At 35.0% G+C, this 15,504-nt stretch overlaps 1 protein-coding gene and 1 long non-coding RNA gene across 5 annotated transcripts in view; one reads left to right on the top strand and one right to left on the bottom strand.

Moving 5' to 3' along the window:
• Positions 1 to 15,504, top strand: part of LOC129061056 (uncharacterized) — a 126,781-nt gene that overhangs the window by 8,863 nt on the left and 102,414 nt on the right. The window lies entirely within an intron of this gene.
• The window catches only part of PKIA (cAMP-dependent protein kinase inhibitor alpha), an 88,939-nt gene that overhangs the window by 56,008 nt on the left and 17,427 nt on the right, over positions 1 to 15,504 (bottom strand). The gene's annotated exons all lie outside the window — the stretch shown is intronic.

Genomic DNA, 15,504 nt, shown 5'->3' with positions numbered 1-15,504 from the left:
ATCATTTATAAATTAATAAAGACTCTGCTGATTTTCAGTGAAGCTTATAGGATCAAATAAGGCACTTGGCTTCATGGGCAGTCTTGATTGAGAAAGGATTTCAGATAATTGATGGTTTTATTTAGAACTCTGAATTTTAAAATTTGATGGGAATTTCTAAATCAGTTATACAAAATTACAAATAATCTTCAAGAAAGACCATATAGCAACATTTTCTAAAGATTGCTGTAAAAGTTAAGCTTAAATTTCAATTTAGTTCTAAGTTAAAAAAACTTTCATCTTGCCATCTTTTTTATTATAAAACTTGTAAAACCAGATTTTTGCCTTTTAGTGTGCATGTCTGCTACTCTAGCTTTTTCTCTTCCAAAAAAAGTTTTAGTAACTTACATTATATATATCATGTCATACAACACATAGCATCTGAACATTAGGGAAATATGGGAGAATGACTTTATCTTTTCCTGCTACATTAAAATTATGACTTCAAACTCCTTTGGACAGTTTTTAAAAATATGCCAGTCATCTAAATCACATAAACACCCATATACATATACCCAGTACAGCTTTCTTGTTTGGAAACAGACTTTTATTGGTGTAAATAAGTGACAAAGTTAGTATGTTAATTTTATGTAGTTATAATTTAAGACATAGAATGTGGTTTTAATGTCAACACATGTACCTTTTCCAAATATAATGGAGATTCATGTAACCACCTGATAGTGCATGTATTTGTCCATTAAATAAGGCTTAGAATGTACTTTATTATCTCAACGAATTGAGTATGATAGTATGATATTTTATAATTATATCTTTTATTTCATCATATATTGTAGATGTAGAGTCACTGGTGGGAACTATATCCCCTGCATTATAACAATATAATTATTGGAAAGTATAATATTCTCTTAATATCTAAGTCAACATGGAAAAACAGATTTTCAGCAAAAGGAGGGAGTTGCATATATTTGACCTTTATTGACAGGCCTATTTGTCTCCAGAAATTATCCTATCTCTATATGATTCAGTGTTCTTAAGGAAAATCAAATTTCCTTGCTGTTTAATTCTTTGTTTCCACAAAATACTTTCCAAACACATAGCTATTAGATCTATGTGACATGTATGTATATATCAAAATTTCTTCACAAGCCACTTAACCAAGGTGCTAAGTTTTCTGGAATCCAAAACAAATCAGTTTAAGAGCTAGGTATGCAAAGATCCTGTAATACTCTAGATTCCACGAGCTGCAGTTTTTATTAACACCACATTACACAGGAAAGTTAGATTGGGTCTTTACATTGAGTTTATTTGATTAACATATGGTTAAGAACACAATTTAAATGCAATTACACTAGGAGATCATGACTGGAAATGCATAATAAGGCAATGTATAAAAAATAAAACATCACTCACATATTCCCTAATTGTGTTCTGCTAAAGAGAGAATCTCACCTCCATAATGAGGCTATTAATATATTACATGTTTCTGGTAGTAAGTTCTCATCTTTTAAGAAAATACATCAAACCTTATATCTGTGTAGTTTAATCCCTTTTAAGATATATTTTCTAATAATAATACTGTTACTCTAATATTTTTAAAAACTTATTTCATACTATTTATCTTAATATACTTGTGAGATAATTATTGAGACATTTTATTAATATTTTATTTAGTCTTAGAATTTCAGAGAAAAGTGAACCTAGAGAGGTACTTCTCCTGGTTCAAATTGTGAACATGAAAATTCTGAATTTAAGTAACTGGACAAAGTAGGTCATGTAGATTAAGAAAACTAAGATGAGCTTCATCTTTCATCACATTTTAGTTGCATTTGGATTAATCTAGGAAACTTCACCCAGATTCAAAAATTATTAAACCTCCTAATTTTTGAAGGTGGAGAATTTCTACTGTCAGGCTGATTTTTAAAAGGTTGACTAGAAAAGGGTTATATAAATCAAATTAGTGCAAACAACATACTGTCTAGTCTTCTCTCAGTCACCACTTTCCTAATTAAATTTCAAGGTCATTAACTACTCATCTTATGTCTTTAAATTTAGAAAGCCTCAAATTAGCAACAAGTATTCATATGACTGAAAGCAGGAATGGTTTTACAGAATGATTTTGGTAGATTTATATTTTCCTCATTCGTAACATAAGTGGTTAAGATATATAAATTAATTATAGAGAAGTCATATATTTTTCAATGGAAAAAGTCCTACCCCTGTGCTTTTTATGGCTATTTGTGTGCAACATTTAAAAAATACTGGTAAGGCCAGGTGCGGTGGCTCATGCCTGTAATCCTAGCACTTTGGGAGGCTGAGGTGGGCGGATCACGAGGTCAAGAGATCAAGACCATCTTGGCTAATATGGTGAAACCCTGTCTCTACTAAAAATGCAAAAATTAGCCGGGCGTGGTGGCGCCTATAATCCCAGCTACTTGGGAGGCTGAGGCAGGAGAGTTGCTTGAACCTGGGAGGCAGAGGTTGCAGTGAGCCGAGATGGTGCCATTGCACTCCAGCCTAGCGACAGAGCGAGACTCCCATCTCAAAAAAAAAACAAACTGTTTTTCTTCTTTTCTTTTTTCTTTTCTGATTCAAACCTTCAGTATTTGTGATGATTAACTGTATGACTAACTAGACAGTAAGATCCTCAGTTTTTAACTTATTAGAATAGTCTTTGAAATAGCATTTTAGTAAGTGGGTGTTGAATGAATGAGTGGACAGATCTCATTCACATTATAATGCTTGGATTTTTATGTAGAAATACAAGGTTTAATTTTGTGGTCAAATGCTTAAAAATGAAACAGAAGTTAATAATTCCATTTGATTTATAATATGACCTCTGTCTTCAGTAGCTGGTGAAAAAGACTAGTTTTACTGGTGGCTTCAGAAAACAATAAATAGACTACACGGGTTACAAGAATCAACATATTTATGGTATCTATTTAATTGGTTTGAGAGCTGAATGAACAACAATCAGGTGCCAATTTCAATTATGAGGTTTTAACAGCACGGGTTTCAAACTCCGCTCCACATCTCATTTAATTTTAACTCACTTTATAATGCTTCCCAATCCTGGCACACAGCCCTTATTTTAAGGTAATAGGATTTGATTTTTTTTTTAATGTTACATTGAATACTAGAGTCAAAAGTTTGTATGTGACATGAGAAATGTGATACTTTGGATATGTGGCTATTTATGATAAATGCAGATCTACAGAAGTTTACATGAAACAAAAAATGCCAAGTAGAATTTCACCCTTAAAATAATTACAATTTTGTAATTATAATTTAAAATTGTAATTACTGACAATCTCTTCCTTCTTAACTATATGGTCCTATATCTAGGCTGACTAGTTGTGCAAGATACCAAAAGGTCTCCACTGGATATGCCATTGAAGAAGCAATTTTGCAGGGGAAGCAGTTTTGCAAGGCAAAGCAGATTTTGCAAGTAGTTTCCAAATAAACTAGTCATGTCCCCAGGACAATCACACAATTAGCATTTTCAATGTATTAGTTGATGTATTTGACAAAGCCATGGATTTCATTCACTCTTCAGGAAACCTTCATCGTATGAAGATAGCCTCTCTATGGCTAGTGAGCTAGGTCAGATTTTGTAAACTCTAGCAAACCTGGGCTCACAAAATAATCTAATGAGCATTCTTGATCTAAATTCAAACAGAATGGGATAAAATACAGAAATCTTCGCAGGAAGTTTGGACACTGAAAATATCTGTCACTTAAGGTGACAATTCAGCTTAATAAATGAGGCAAACGGGACTGATGAAACATGCCCTTTCCAAGGAAGGAGTCACGATGATTTCTATTGATGCTATCAGTATTTCCACAAGCTTCTGTTTCCAGTAAGTTATATATAGTATCATAGAGGAACACTGAAAACACATAATTGAGTCTTCATAAAGAATCAGAAAAACAGTTTAAATCTCCCTTGACAAGAAAACCCAAACTATTTTATTGATAATGAGAATTATTATCATTATAGAATTATAATGTTACTAAATATATAATTTTTATATTCAGGGAAGACTGGTATCATATTAGTATTACGTCAGTAAAAGCTAATTAGTATACAAAATATGCTAAGCTTACACTAGGGATTCTAACTTCTGATCTTAAGGTTATGCCATTTTATCTCAATTTTCCAGCAAAATTGTTTATCGGACTTACTGTATATTATCCCACACTATATCAGAACTATTTCAAAAGCGATCTTGTTAGTCATCTCCATTAAAAAAAAATCCAAGCTATGCCTTTTCTATGAAATTTTTGGTGGTTGCCATGACAATGGTATTTCTATCTCAGCCCACAACTGATATTCTTCAGCTCTTACCCAAAGTAACATGAATTTGCTTGCTAGGTGTCAAATTCTAAGATTCCAAAAGATAGTCCCAACATTTTCTCCAAAGACTGGGTTTGGAAAAACAAAAGCATTACTAAATGTTGAATTTTTAAAAAATCATTTCTATTTTAAGCACCCTAATATAGGTATTTTCATTTTGCATAATCCTTTTCATTTTAATAAGCATATTTTTACATAGTTGCAATTATAGAAAGCATGTAATTTAGCTTTTTTCTTTACTATTTCCAATAGTGAAAGCATTTTCCCATATATTACTGTTTGGGAGATTCTTTAATAATAAAGAATATATGACATATAATGGATATAATCCATATTTAATCAGGCCTCTATTACTGGCTATTTAGTGTGCATTTACTTTTTCCTTATTACAAATAAATCCACAGGTAGCATTTTAATAAATATATCTTTTTTTCCTTCTAAGAAATTATTTGAAGACAGGGGTTATAATTTGTTTGGCTTGGACAGTAATTATAAAAATGTGAATCTGAATGTGTCTAGATAAGGTACGTACATTAGTCTGTATTCTCTGTTGTTATCTTCTGTACTACACTGGACATTTACATGACCTGCCTGACCTCTGAAAGCATTTAAGTTTTTGATTCCTGGATTAATAGATGAAAAGTATTTTTATGGCTTTCAATTACTTTTATCAAATAGCTCTTCAAAACCAGTAATACCTATATTTCAATGTCAGCAACATTCATTCAAGTGTTTTCCATGTGCTAGGTGCAGTGTAGGCACTGGGAACAGTGCAATAAGACAACGAACAGGGAATTTCAAAATATAGTGTGCTGGAATATGATTCAGAATAGGATGTTAGGTGAACCCATGAGAAGGACAGAAACCAGCCTTTCCCAAAGTAGATTGTGGCCCATTACAGGGTGAAGGGGTGGTGGGCAGGTGAAGTATGGAGGAAAAAGAGAACTTCAGGCAAAGAGAGTACCACATGCAATGGCCTAGAAAATATAGAGCAAAGCACACGGAAATTTCAAGTACTATGAGAACACAGAATTGAAAGTTAAGTGTTAGAAGACATGAGGCTGTTGAAGTAAGTTGGAGCAAAAACATGAAGGCACTTGCTTGCCACGAGGTAGAATGTAGTATACATGTACCCATTGTATATAACAACATAGCAATCCTTAAGTGTCATTTAATAATTTTTGTCTGATTTATTAGCTATATAAGTATATTATAGTAAATGGGTTTTAATATGCATTGCATGTGAGAACATCAAATTCCTGGCATAGTTAATAGCATGAAAAGTGCCACAGAGATCAGAAACTTCCCAGCGCTTGAAAGGAGACTTGTGGAGTTTGACAGCAGCACAGGCCTATGATTAGGGAAATTGGAAATGACGGAGCTGCAGCCATAGGTTGGAACAGTAGAAATTCCTGAAGTGCCAGGATACGGAGTATGCTCTGAGTGTATTCAATGGGCAGCAACACGACATCGTAATTTTAGAGAAAACAAAGTAACAATGAAAGAAAACACCAATTCTCTTAATTAAAGCAAAATTGAAACTGGCCTGATTTTAGCATTGGAAAACAATCTCCAGGTAGGTGACGGAGGAAAACTGCATCCATTTAGGAATTCTCTTGTTTTGAGTATCACTGGCACCACCATGCCAGCCTCTAGGCCTCCACATTGATGCCTGGGTTTAGGTGTGAACAAAAGCATGTTGCATTATTTCACTTCAGTACATATGATATAGTTGAAACATTAAAGAATTTATGGGAAAATAAGAGAATAACTAGAAAAAACAGAGTATGAGAAAAATCAGGTCTGTTTTATAAAAGCTAGTTTATTCTTTATAGAAGATTGCTAGCCTGGAGTCCATGAAACTTTAGTTTGTACTCCAGGTATCTGTTAGCCTGGTGAAATAATATGTAAGACATTGTGTGCATTTATACAGACCACATACGAAGGATATGATGGATGATGACCTCTGTCAAAAGACAGAAAAGAAACTTACAATTTGCCCATTAATGCAAGTCAAAGGCATAGGGTGGGACACTTAGACAGAAGTAATGCTACAAGGAATCTGAACAATTTGATCCAAGCACACAGCTCTCTGGGTTGCATTATTTAAAAGCAAATCTTAAAATATCTGGAACCAGGGTTCTGACCTCAGTGTTCAAGGCACGTAGAGTTCTGAGAATCCCTTTGAAATTACACTGAAAATCTTGGGCACACGTATATTTGTGTGTACATTTCTGAGAGGGCACTGAAAGATTCATTAAGCATCACCTTGCTTTAATTCTATGGCACATCTTCATGCTACTTCCTGTGTTGGTTCTCTTCATTTCTGAAGGAGGAAGTTCTAGCTGCTGAAATCTTGGGCATAATTCAGCAGGTGGTGACAGCCTTCCCCTGAAGGAAGAGCCCAACACTCTGCATCTTCAGATGGATAAGAGACAGGAAGGAGATAAGACACTTTTGTAAAAGTTGAAATAAAAAATAGAATCTAAACTATGGTGGTATGACTGGGAATACAAAAGAGAGTACAGGTAGGAGGGGCATCTTGGTATTTGGTACACACCATAACATTTTTTTGTCAAGCTGTCACTCTGTCTGGAAAACAAAAAAAAAATTGTCACTATTTAGTAGGAAGAAAAATGAAACCAAATAATCAGTGCCTAGCATATGATAGAGATATAGCAAATTCTGGAAAAAAAGCAAACGTATGCTGGGACTACAAATTTTAGTATTAATATATTAATTTGCAGAACAGATAGTGGTTGGCCTTTTACATTTCTGATGTTTACAATATCTTAATTTCTGATCACCTCACATAAGCTCATTTGATCTCTTATTGTTGCAGTGGAGTTTAGAAGCTTGAATTTTGAGATGTGGATGACATATGAAGTTATGAGATAGATGAATATAGGTGCTGGAGCTAAAGAAATAATAGAAAGCTTGGTGAACTGTAGTTGACTACAAATGGCCACTGGTTCTGGGGTGAACAGGAAGTGGCCTGAACAGAGAGAGGACCATAGTACTTCCTAAGTTCAAACTAGGGCAGTGCAGTATGGTAGTAGAAGCAAAAACAAAGTGGCATAAATACAAGGAATGGCATGGCTGTTCTTACTGTATTTTTTGAGACAGGGTCTCCCTCTGTAGCCTAGGCTGAAGTGCAGTGGTGCCATCATGGCTCACTGCATCTTCTATCTTTCAGGCTCAAGCAATCCTCTTGAGTAGATGGGACTACAGGTGCACACCATCATGCCCAGCTGATTTTTTAAAATATATTTTTTGTAGAGATAGGGTCTTACTATGCTGTTCAGGCTGGTCTTGAACTCCTGGGCTCAAGTAATCCACCCACCTTGGTCTCCCAAAGTGTTGGGATTACAGGTCTGAACCACACACCCAGCCCCTGGCTCTTATTCTCTTGAAAGAGAAAGCTAACCTTCTGTTGGAGATGGTAGAGGGAATCTAAAAAAAAAAAAAAAAGAAATCCAAATTTCAGTTGAGCTGAAGAAGCCAGAAAATGTGAAGAACAAAGAGGGCTGTTTTGTTAGGAGCATGGACATAAAAACAAGTGTTGAAACATGGTTTTGACACTTTAATTACCATTTGAATAATTGTGGACTATCCAGAAAAATATGAACAGTAGTGTACATTAAGTCAACATTGAGGAAAGTGATATATTTATTTGAAATATAATTCAACTGATATTTTGCAATGTTTTAACAAAAGTTCACATTACTATATATATGTAAATTTATGAAATAATCAAAAGTTTAAAGAGAGATCATGTTTAATAAGGATGTGCTATTGCTTAATTCAATGGCTAGAGAAATAAAAAAGTTCAATGGAAATACATTTCTGTCAGATATTTCCACCTGACAGCTGTTGTATATATGGGATCCAGTATCTGCCTTTCATTTCCCTCACACTTCTTTGAGGTGGGTTTAGCTTCATGATTAAGAGCATGACCCATTGGGTTGAAGCCTTTGGGTCTGAATTCTAGATTGCCACTTGCCAACTGTGCAACTTTTATTTGTAAAATGTGGATAATACTTGTGAGAGTTAAATGCCACTGATAAATAGTAAGTGGTATAAATTTAAGTGCTTAGAAATATAAGAATATTATTTATCAGGAAGAATTTGGAGAGTAGACGATGATAGTAGATGGATTCATAGGGGAAATGCAGAGATGTTGAGGTTGGGCTGAACTGAATTAGAATAAAATTAGAATAAATAGTTTCAAGAAGGTAACAACTGTTTTAAAATTTTGTAAATGTACCTTGTAAATATATATTATATATAATTTTGTTAATTAAAAATAAATAAAATTTGCCAATTTCATTTGGAAATTATCCAGAAATAGCTTAGCAAAACATCTGGTTAATGTGCTATTCAAAATTAATTTTATTTTAATAGATTAAAGTTATATAGGCCTCCTTTGGGAAGAAAACTAATTTTTCTCAAATGTAATAATTATAAAATGTAATAATTATATGTAATACAGATTTTTGTAGATGGAATCATTGTAATTAGAGTATACATATGTGACTTTTATGAACACATACAGAATGTCTAAAAAAAAAAATTTGCGAAAAAAGGAAAACCAGAAGGTAACAGCTGAAAGAAGTCCCTGCCCCACCCCTTCTGTCCCTCTACCTGAAAAAGGGGAATGGTTCACAGGAAAAAGAGCAGGAGTTGCAACTGGTGACTTCTGACTGCTTTATATTCTTTGCTGTTAATTTAATATAATTTTAATCGTTTTAGAAAGTGCACAATCTATTCCCAGTATGTCACAGCCTCTCCCATCTCTCTTGGCTTTTAACTGTCTGAATTTGTTTGGCCCTGCAGGGATTTGACTAGGAGCAGCATGCTTGAAGTGCTTTATACACACAATCATAAGAAGCTAGATACTACCATCCAAAATAGATGTGGATATTTATTTATGTCTATTTGAGGGACTAGCTATACAATGTCTCTTTTGAGAAGCCAGCAAAAGCTCAGCAGATAGAGTTCTTACCCTCCCTAATACTTGCTAGGGGACAGGGGCAGCGGGGGGGCAGTGGAGCTGGCACCCTCGGGACCTACATTTTTACTTTTCATTTTCCTCCTAGCATTAGAACTCGTAGGGAAGTGAGTTACACCCTTTTATTGCCTTATTCATTCTCTCCATGCATCTCCTACCATCAGGCTTCTGATTCACTTTTTTTTTTTAACTTCATTTCTTCTCTGATGTTGTAAGTGTAAAAAGAAAATGAACTTGCCACACTCCTCTTTCTTCTTGACCTCAATGAACTATGAAACTGCTAAATATTTTTTCCTATCTCTTTTATCTAGCAATCTATCCTCAAAGGTGTGAAATCATACAATGTGTAAGACAGAATTGTTCTCTCACATAAAACTGTACGTGTATGTTTATATATATGCAATTAGAGAAATCTTCACATTCAAATTAAATTCTTACAGGATCATGCATTATATGTAATATAATTAGGTTTATTACATATAATTGTATTACATGTAATTCTAATGTGAGGATTTCTCTAATTAATTTTTCCCTGTAAATTTAAGCCCTGCAGGTAATAAATATTTTTGTCCTTGTGGACTACATAATCACATATTCTTTTTTTTTTCTTTTCTTACCTTTTAAAAATGTAAAAAGCATTCTTAGCTAAGAATGGGTTTGGCTTGTAGATTATAGTTTACTCCTGTGAATTATAGATTGCTTACTGCTGCTTTAAAATAAAAATCTCTGAGTTAGAGAAAAACAACAAAACTCAATAATCAGTATTGATGTTAGATGTTCTACATCTCAAGAAGTACTATAGAGAAAATATACTTATCAATTCCCAAGAAATCTGAGGAACAGAAGTAAATGGAGTCAGATCATTTATGAATAAATCAGACAAGTTTTTAATCCACTTGCTCATGCCCCCGAGTCTCCCTTTTTGTTTTATGCAACTGCCATTTCCTGAAGATGATTTCTTCCTTATATTGAGACAGGGTTCTCAGTCTCACCTCAGATTTCCTCATGTGACAAAATAATTATCATGTTCATTTTCTCAATCTCTTATCACATACCACTTTTATCTTTGATATAGCCCAAATGTTACTGTTCAGAAAATTATTTCTTTTGCCCATTAATTGGATCTCATCACCCTTTTCCTCCAAATGTTTTCTGCCACATTTAATTAACTTAAATTACTCACAGCTGATTTCCAGGCCTGCCAATATACCACTTCTGCCTTTCATTACTCACCTTGTTTCTCTGAACTTTTTTTGTCTATCATTTTTGCCTCAAATTTCTCATATTTAAAAAAGCCTCCTTGTCATAGCATGCATAATTCACTCATAGATGTGGAATAAACAGATGTAATACCTTTCTGCCAAGACACTCACACTCTCTCACAATGCCCAGTCATTTTTCTCTGGGTTGTGTGTAGGATGGGTCATTAATATTTTGACCTATTCAATACTAAGCCACATATGCTACTGTAACACCTCCAAATTCGGCCTGTCTCCCAGGCTGTCAACTTTAGATCAAGCTTTGTCTCTTGACCATCTTTGTTCCCGAGGGGAATAATTTCTAAACTAATTACACCATAAATTTAATATATTACCTCAGCACACACCAAGAGCTGCCAGATGAGGTAAAGTGCAGAAACAGTTTCTGAAGAGTTTCATCAGGATCTACTACCATATACCTGACACTTTTCTTAGTATTAGAAGCTTAATATGGCAGTGGTTGTCTTTGTGACAGTTTGGACACCAGAATCACTGTTATTTACTACTCCAAAATAAGCTCGAATGCCTCTTTCCTTCTCCTTGAGAATTATTCTAGTTAGTCTTGAAACTTTGATGTAGTTGATCTTCAAGACAGGTATTGCCATAAATGTCCCTGCACCTGACTTTCAAGAAGACTCATTACTCTCATATTTCTCCAGGATAACTATAGAAGTTTAAAACAATAAAGAGTAGTACCGCGAGAGAGAAATAAGGTGGGTTGTTGTTCATTTATTCAACATTTATGAATAGTTGTCATGCACCAGGCATTTTGCTTTTGATGCCAGAAATAGCAAACAGTCCCTGCTTTCAGTGGCTCCCTTAACAAAGTCCATAATGAGTTTCCATCAGAAAGAATAGTATAAAGAGTGAGTTAAGAGCCAGCGTAGGGTATGGGGGTTATATGTCAGCACAGGGACGTAGAGAAAGAACAAGTTTAGGGCCAGCATAGGGTATGAGGGTTATATGTCAGCACAGGGACTTAGAAAAAGTTTATCATGAAATACTTTTGGAGACCAGGACACCTGATTTATGTTTTGAGGAAATGTAGGAGTGTGAAAGACAAGAAGGTTCAGAAGTGAAACTTCTAGGCAGCGGCAACAGCATGATTTAAAGTAAGAAAACATAAAGAGCAATGGTGATTCAAAAGAACTGTCAATAGATAAATATGTCTGCAGCAGAAGGCCCATTTGAGGCAGTAGCACAAAAGATGCATGCTTGGTAGCAACCACAATTTTCAGTGGATAATCTACTGTAAGGATGCATGACCTTTTTATTTTCTTTCATTCTAGAAGTATTAGTGAGTGGCTGCTATGTGCCAGTAATTATTGTAGGTGGGTCCTGCAATGAAAAAATAATAAAAAGCCAAGACCCTGGTCTCATGGAATTTGCATTCTAGTTGGTGGTGGTGGGGGGTGGGACGGAGAGGGGGTTGGGAAATAAAGTAACTCAAAAATATATTGGTTATCACATAGAAACAAATATGTGGATAAAATTGAAGACTTTTGGTGGTGCTGGAGGTGGTGTAGATTAGAAAGGGCTTTTTAGACGATCTCTTTAAGGACTTGTTCCCTTGTGGCTTTCCACCTCTTAAAGGCAAGGAAATGTCTACCTTTCAGACAATAGAGAGCAAGTATTGGAAAAATTTAGTCAGTTAAGCTTCAAAGTCTAAAATCTTCATAGAGATAAATTTTGCTAAAAGTTTATAGCTATCTTTTATTGTATCAGAGAATTAGATGGATAAATCCAAATAATTTTCTACCTAGGAAAAAAATATCAGGGTATGCCGTGAAAGAAGGTTATGAGTAATAAGCTTAAAAAAAAAACAAAAACTAAACCTTGTTACTTGGGGAAATTTTGGGAAGAAAAGAGCTGGTACAGAGGTTTATCAAAGGAAGTGGCCTATAGATCCCTCAGCCCCTTCATGACTGGTCCCCCAAACCCTGAGCTCTATCTAGGTCTATATACTAAGTTCCTCCAGCCATATGCCCTGACACTTCTTCGAGAAGGAAAGGTAAAGTCGTAGACTCAGAAGCATTATTTGAAAGAACCACTCAGATATGGGCGTTGACTGAGATGCCAGGATTAAAATATAGTGTGTGTGTGTGTGTGTGTGTGTGTGCGCGCGCGCGTATGTGTGTATGTTTTCTAGCTACCCAGATAAGTTATAGATTATATAAAAACATATTTTCTTTCTACAGTAGAGTTGTAATCTATTTTGTAATCCTGCTGCAGTAGCAAGATATACAAATATTTCTAGGTAAATACATGGACTATTCGGGGTCAATAGAAACTCTTATATATGCTTTCCCAAAGTTCAAAAAAAAAGATACACAGCTTTTTGAGGAAAAATAATTGAGTAATAATTCTCATGCAATTGTTTCTTCTACCTTTCTTGGATTTTTCCATTTCAGAATGAAATGCACTTGCCACCTTGTCCTCAGGCTAGTTAATAGTATTTGCACCTTTTTAGACTATGGACTATCACAAATAAACAAAGACAGTAACTAGAATTGGATTGTCTACCTGCATCAGACTCCTCTTCTTTTTCTTTCAAAGAAATTTGTGCTTACTACTTCCAGAGTCTCTAACCAGAGCTCAGATGGTTTTCCTTTATTTTCATAGCCTCTCATTGTCTCTGAGGCAGCTGTACTTCTTTCACAAAATACATATATCATGTTTTTGTTGCAATATCATTTTTGTTTGGAATTGCTTTTTTTCTTTATAACTAATGTTGGGTAAGGAACAAGTGTCATTTGGCAGTCTTAAATATATTTATAAATAGAAAAATATATTCTTTTAATTTTAAATAGTAATAGGACAAATTTCAGAAGCTAAAAATATACAGGTCATACCCCACCAGTCTTGATAAGGTTTTGTTTGTGTTTTTTTTGGTCTTGTTTTTTAATAACAGAGGAAATAAATTACCATTATTATTTGAAACTTAGACGGATGCTGAGGGAGGTTAAAAGATTAAACTGTGAGCCTGAGCTTGAGCAGAAAAGTAAGGATTGTTCTTCCTGATTCCCTCAGCCAGTCACTGTTTCAGAGGACCATTTACAGTCATCACCTGGCAGCATGCACGGGGCGATTGGTTCCAGGACACCCCTGTATCAAAACCCGCAGATATCAAAATCCAGGGATGCATACCTCTCGGGTACTCTAAATCCTCTCTAAATTACTTATAATTCCTAATTCAAAGTAAATGCGATGTAAATAGTTGTTATACTCTATTATTTTATTTGTAATAGTTATCTTTTTTTTTTGTCTTGAATATTTTCAATCTGCTGGTTGAATCCATGGATGCAGAACCCCAGATTCAGAGGGCTGAACGTACTTTCGATAGGTTCCTGAGCAGCAGCGATTACATTCACAGCAGACTGGACAGTTTGCTGAGCAAGTTCAGGGGCTGGCTTAGTGCTTCATAGTTCTTTCTTCCTCCTCTCCCAACAGTTTTGTTTCAGCAGTGATTTGGTCAAATGTGAACCACAAACCAGCAGCAAAAGCATTTTCTAGGAACTTGTTAAAACTGGAAGGCCCAAGGTTGCACTCAGGCTTACTGAGTCAGTCACTCCAAGTGGACCCAATCCCTGAACCTTGAGACCCACTGCCCCTCTTTTGATCTGGGAGAGAAACAGAAAAAAGAAGGAAAAAAAATCCCCAATGTGAGTATGCTGGAAAGTAAATTTGAATAGCTTTTTATATTGGGTACTTACTGTGGGTAATTTACAAACGATTGGAAGCAACCACAAATTAAAACACAGCCAAATTTAAGGTCTCTTTAGCGGAAATCAATCTTACATCATGGCAGTTCTCCCATACTCCAGTCTTTCACTTGATAGATCACTTCCTCATTAGGATGACCTCCACCAATTCTACACAAACTGCTCTTTACGTTTAAACAGTGCTTTCTGTCCTAACATGTCAAAATGCTTGACAAGCAATCAAAAGGTAGCTCACTAATTTTTTCAACTCATGGCAGTAAATAGGCTGCATCTACCATCACTGCTGTTTACTGGTGATTTCTTGGCAGGGAAACTTTAAATGCCTTAGCAATGTCTAGAAAGTCAATGACTAAAGAAGAAAATATTCATTTTGGCTTCCATAGGGCTGTATTTGATGAATTGCTCACTAACTTCTATTATTACGTCTCAAGAATAGATAATGATACTCATCAAGGGCAAATCCCAAAGAATAGTCTATGCTTTCCTTGATTGAATCTGATTTTTGAGAAATTACATGGCCTAATCTACATTTAATTATGATACAAATGCTACTTAACTCCCTGTTATTTCTGGCTGCATATAACTGATACTACTTGAAGAGTAAGAAGCAGAGTCTCACTACACTGGGGACCCTTTGAGAGCCAAGTCTGTGTCTTAGTCATCTTTGATGGCTTAGTGACCAGTACCATATCTGGAATAGCATATGTGATCAGTAACTCAAATGTATGTATTTCTTGAATGTATGGTGCATGAATGAGTCAAGATACTTTTAGCGTTGGAAGCAATCTGTCATGCAGTAGGAGGAGAAAAAGTAGTGAAAAAACTTCTAAATTCTCAAAACCTAGTGCTGAACTGAATGCTGATAATAATTTGACAACGTCCTTTGGCATTGCAGATGTTGAGATACCAACATCTAATCTGCCAAGAAAGAATTTCAGAATTAAAATTTGGGTGTGTTCTTGCGCTGGGGATTTCTCTGACCTACCTTCTGATAGAACTTGGAACCCAAGTCAATAGTCAATATACTAGTTTTTTACTTAAAACTGTAACATTTTAATCCAATTTTAGAGACGTGAAATAAAACTGATGGGAAACTCTTGAAATTTTTATCACTGGAATAACCTAATTTTGAAAACGCTGATGGTTAGTTTCTTGAGA

The sequence above is a fragment of the Pongo abelii genome, chromosome 7 (assembly GCF_028885655.2).
Source record: "Pongo abelii isolate AG06213 chromosome 7, NHGRI_mPonAbe1-v2.0_pri, whole genome shotgun sequence".
Lineage (NCBI taxonomy): Eukaryota > Metazoa > Chordata > Mammalia > Primates > Hominidae > Pongo > Pongo abelii.
This window is presented reverse-complemented; position numbering and strand designations above follow the sequence as displayed.